This window comes from Lineus longissimus, chromosome 3, assembly GCF_910592395.1.
Source record: "Lineus longissimus chromosome 3, tnLinLong1.2, whole genome shotgun sequence".
Taxonomy (NCBI): Eukaryota; Metazoa; Nemertea; class Pilidiophora; order Heteronemertea; family Lineidae; genus Lineus; species Lineus longissimus.
Window position 1 is genome coordinate 10221583 of NC_088310.1, and position 6000 is coordinate 10227582.

A 6000-nucleotide genomic window follows, 5' to 3' on the forward strand; every position below is an offset into this window, starting at 1 on the left:
GTTATTTAATAGGATATTTGATTGTTTTGTGATTTTGAAGCCCAGTTTTCTGGGTTTTTTAGATTAGAAAACGAGCTTGTTTTGGCGAAGTGGTGTGAGGTATACGTACATTCGAATATTGTTGAATATTTGCCATTTGGCTTTATGATGTGTATATTTTGAGTCATTTCATAAGATGCAATAGTATGTGCCTGTCACAAGTTTGACATTGATTACAAACTAAATCATACCGCATGTACAGAGTTTATTTTTTCATTGAATTTTTGGTGGTTCAATTATTGTTTTGCACCTCAGGTCAGTTTGCAGCTGAATTAAAATTGGCTTCATCATGGCTTCCAGTTATTTGCCCGAGAGAGCTGTCTGATCAAAGGAAACATGCTGTGACCTGACTCTTTATTTGAAAGACTCTGGTCACCCCCAGAATCTGGTGGTGACACAGCATGTGAGGTAGGGGTGTTTTATTCTACCAGGGCCTATGGTGCAGCCATTTTGAATTGCTCATCAAGTAGTCCCCGGATGGAGAGGTTGCTATTAAGGGACAATATAGGCAGCAGCGAGGCAGGCAAGATAAAGTTACACAGAGCCGCCTATAGGGGTCTCTCACATCTCACAGTCGGGTCGAAATGATTCACGCTTGTACAAGCGATGTATTTAGTGCTAAGTCTGACATGATCAATGGCCGTTACTGTGTATACTAGTCACTTGAAGAAGGCCGAATTAGCCCCTCTCCTCCTGCCTATAGTCCCCCTTTAACGTGCCTGTCCGGGCGCCTGAGTAAAATTCAATGAGTTCCATGCATCGAGATGACAAATAATTGAATCATGTAATCATAAAGGCCACTCTATACATTGTTTACCCTGCTTTAACTCAGGGTTTTTTAAATGGCATAAGAGTGTAAAAACTTGCAAACCCTCATCTTTGCTTTGAAATCGGGTTTTGCAACTTGCACTCAAATAGGCAGCAGTGCCTATTGAGTTGCCCAGTGAGTTGATCGCCAGTACCAACCGATTTTTATAGGATAAAACAAGAGATACATAGCTTCTATGACTACAATGTACGTAACTGAAATAACACATTTTTACAGAATGTGGCATTGTCGACAGTTTTTCTCCCCTTAGCCATGTTAGTCCTTAACTTCACAGGGGGTTACCATTATTGTGCTACTTAACATTTTGCTATGTAGACTTAGCCTAGAACCTACCGGCATTAGTACATCCACTTCATGGAGTAATTTACTGATAGCATATTCGGAAACCATTTCACCACTGCCCGCAATCTGTGCCTTTTTCCTGAGGTACTTGCTTACCCACTCTCTGACGTATGAATCTGTAGGCATTAAACCGGTCAGATCCTTAGCAGTTCCTGTTTGAGAAAAAAAGGGGTTTTTTGGTGAAAGCTGAATTGAATGAACAAAATTGCAGGTGGTTTTTACTCTAAAAGAGCACAAATCGACCGTGATATCAACTAGGCAAGACAGATGGGTTTCAGTGCCAGGTATTTGTTTTTTCACCCCCCCCCCCCCCCCACACACACTTTGTTAATATATTGTTGTTGCCAGCGTAACCCCATCCAGTCCTTCACAAGGATGTTGACCTTTTGAATCAATTGTTGATGGCAGTTTTGTAGAACGTAAGTTTCAAATTGGCGGCTACCAGTTCCGATCGTACATGCAAGAGCACTGTAAGTATGTTTCACGAGAGCGTTGCGTGTCATTCCACGCTTTTTTCTCTTGACGCCTGGATTTCAGTAATAATAAAACCGTTGACAAAAGTTACAAAAGCAGTTCGTCGACACCGTGCATGGAGAAGTAGGATGTTTTCAAAATCCTGGTTTCAAGGCGGACGAAATAAAGGTTTATCTCTTTACAGTATGCAGGGAAAATTATATCTAGGGACTTTCAACTGTGCAAAAGTCAAAAAAGAAAACTTGAATGAATGAATCTTACCAGAGTAAACTGAGGCAAGGTGGTGGCCAATTTCATATGCCACTGAGCTGAATCCGGCCCATTCATAGTCCAGGAAAATGACACGATCTGGAAGGATCAGTCAGAAATAAAGGCAAATCCAGTGGGTGGGGAGTAACATGGAAATTAGCAATAATAACTCACAGTGTTTAAAACTAGAATCTACTCTGATTAGTTTCCTTTTATACTTCTAAACAACAAGGTTACAAGTAATACATGTGAAAACTTTGTAGTGTGTGCATGTAGTAGTATTCGGTGGATAAGACCCCTTTGATGCAGGCGTGTCAGTTTATAATTGATCATGACCGTGATTTATCTGTCATCCCGCAATCATTTCAGGCTTGGTAACCATTGAAATGTGATGTTGGTTGGAACAGTGACAGAACATTCCATTCTATTTTATTGTTAGAACTGTCCAAAGTCTATCAGCACAGTTCAACAGTTCTAGAAACTGTTCCATACCACATCAAACCCAATGGCTGGGGGGGGGGGGGGTGATCGAATGACGTTCGAAGGGATATGGGGGTCTTCTTTGCGAGATTGCTGCCCTTATCCCGCACGCATGGCGTATTTACGCGGTGGAATTTACACCAAATAACACCCGGCTGAAAGCCGTCTGATGACATACTGCACTGGTCGGGATATGATGGAAGGGCAGATGATTCATCCACTCTACATGTCCCAAACTAAATGTCCCCAACAACTAGAGCAGCAGTTAGAATTATCATGTCTGATGACTGCGCAGCCCGTGGCCAAAAAAGTTTCATAATCATGTTGCCAAACTGCAGACAAACTCGGTCAAAATTTATATTTTTCCTACAAGATTTAATTGTTTTCCTCTGCAATGTGAATTACTTTGATTTTGTATGCCTATACCTCTGGTAAAATCTTTAACACTGAAAATGACATGTGCCAATTACTATCGGAGTGACATGATCAGACATTATGCTTACATTATGTTGACAAGACCTATATACAAAACTGTGACCATGTTATCATTATTTTAGCAACAAGCACCTTATGCGATTACTGGAGTATCTGTCAAGGATGGGCTTTAAGAGGCAGAGATACTGGATGAATTTTTCTAAAAATTTTACAAGCCCGAAAATCTGAAATAAAATAAAGCATGCTGCTTGCTAACTTATATCAATGATATATCTGGGGTCAGTAGCAAATATTGAATAAATGAAACAGTCTTTCAGGTTCCTAATTATGAGAAACAAAATTTTTTTTGTGCAAAGAATAAGCAAATCTATTGACTTTTATCTGCCCAAAACATTATCAGAGAGTGAAGAAGGGTCATTGCTAGGACAAGCTGGCATTGCAGAAAAAAAATCACGTACATGTAAATATATAGTTTATGAGTATGGTGATTTTATTTACAGCTTTTTCAATTTTTTTGATGGGCTTCATCATGAGGTTTTGAAAGGAACCAGTTTTGGAGCCACCTTGCACTGAAGGCCAATGTACAGACATGGGCATAGGCCTACAAATCGATATGTTAGAGCATGTGTCAAATCTGTGACCTTTCCAGGAATTTCATTAGATACTCATGAAGCATGGTGACTCAACAGCCAGCAAGGCCAAGAACAGCAATGTAAGAGCTTGGCGAAATGACATCTTATTCATAATAGCTTTATGCAGCTTGATTGTACAGCTAATTAGGCCTACCAGAAATGTAGGTGGTGTGAGGTGGGGACAAAACCTCACAGGAAGTTGGTGGAAGGAGTTATTTGTGTGTTGGTTTGGTGGTATAAATGCAAATCAATCTATGCGCGCTCTATTGGAATATTCTGGCACTTTGTACTCCCCATGACCATCACACTCACTCACGACCGGCAGTTTTGGCCAAAAACAGATGTGCATATATGTCTTCTGGTGAAAGCATTTCTTGATAATGTTTAAATTGCCCATTACAATCCTTCAAAAACTGCGACCGCCAGGTAGGTGTTGAAAAGTGACAATTTCGTTCAAAAATTGAGAAAACGCAAGCAAGAGGTTGTTTTGAACTCATCTATTTTTGGTACTTTGCAATAGTAATGACTTGATGATACATTTATGTTGAAGGTGCAACATGAGTCTAAAACCCAGGGGCACAAATCCGGGAAAATTAACATCTGGTGTACGCAATCGCAGTCTTATAGGCAAACCCCTCTTTAGATATAAATTTCCGTATTATAAGTGATATTATTTTAATTGACTTATTCACACTGGGATAAGCTTACCGTTTCCAGACTGATATACCAAGTTCGTAATATTGATATCGTTATAGCAGAATACGGGCTTCATGTTCAGCTTGACCCATATCTTCTCTATATTCTCAACTTCTTCAAGAAGTGTCTCGTAGGTAGGTATTCTCGAATGAAACCTGGAAAGGGACAGTCATACAATCTTTAAAATCATCCTTCAATTAATCAAGTGCTAATCCCCCCCCCCCAAAAAAAAGAGGGGACCCCTCGCTGAATAAGCTTTCTAGAGAGTTATATGAAGAGGAACCAGCTTCTCAGATCACTAGTTACAGCCACTTATAGGCAATCGTCTTACCTGATAGGGTATTGTTTTTAAAGGTTTTAGGTTTTGCATGTGGTAAAATCCTGCATTATAATCTTTTATTTAGTCCATTTGCTGAAATTGAAAATGTGAATGCTTTCTTACATGTACATGTATATGAAGATATTTCAAAACTTATCTTAAATCTTGATCTAAATCAGGAAATTCCTTCGGCCAGTCCTGCAGTAGCTTGTACATATACATAACAGACTTGTTAATCCATGTATCAAGTCCTGAGTTTATGGCTGCTTGCTGGACACGTGGGTCGTGCCATCTCAACATTTCATCAATGATGAGGCTGAAAATATACAGGAAACACCCAATTTAATTTCAAAACCAACAGCAAAGATGATCGATTTTGCAGCTTATTTGAAAGAACGAGTCAGCATGGTTCGTATACTGACTCAACGAGGTACATGTATTTAGCTTTGTGATCATCACAATCCCATTCAAAAGTTCGACCATTTAGGAAATCGTAACATAGACCTGTTTTGAAGCTACACAGTAACTTCGGTCCTAGTCCCAATCGGGATAATAATGCCGTGCATTCCTTTTCTTTCTGTCTATCATGAAGCAAAGAAAACGATTCGCCGAAGATTCTGATCGTAACTCCTGGGTTTTCGGTATCGGAGGGGTCACGACATAAAAGAAGCCGATTCACAAAGCCGCCGCCCATGAACTGGAAAAGAGGGCATATTTTAGAAATAATTAAAATCGCGATATGCACTATAAAACGGTACTGATAGAAGGCCTAGGCCTCATTCTACGGAGAACATTGAGATAAGTACGACGAAACCAAAGCTGTCAGGGAGGTATAGAGCCGTCGTCACTGACTTTCAAACAAGGAAGAAGTGATGCGCCGGCCGGGAATCGAATAAGTGATTTTTGAATTGGCAGGCATTTTGTAAGTCCTTAAAGGACCATTGGCACTATTAAGGGCAATATTACCCAGCTATCGGCTGCCCAGTCACCTCCTGTTCTACATTAGTAGTTTCGATCAACAAATTGCACAAAAAAGGAAACATTCCAAATCAGACTGAATTATCGCGCTATTCCGATGTTGACTCCGATTTGACTCGAGTTAGCTCTCCACGCATCGACTCTTTCCACCACGTGGAACGATGCACTATAAATCGTTTCCTGGGGCTAGGATCTACCCCTTGACGTCATGGTACTGATATAGATTTTTCCGACGTCACGCTGGTGGCGCACGATGACCCCGCAGAGCTCTAAGAGCTGAAAGAAAATGGAAAAGCATTAAACACGTTCAGAAAAATAGTTTACTGATGAACCATAGGAAGAACAATTAACATACTGCAATAAAAAAGCCGACCATTCCTTTAAGCTAGGCACATAATCCGACACTACCTTAATGTGTTGTTTCTTCAAATGAAACGTAAAGGTTAGTTGCAATTAGTTCCTATGCCAGAACAAGCAAAATAACCAACCATATAGTGGTAGGAAACTTGGGATGGACCCCTCTAGTC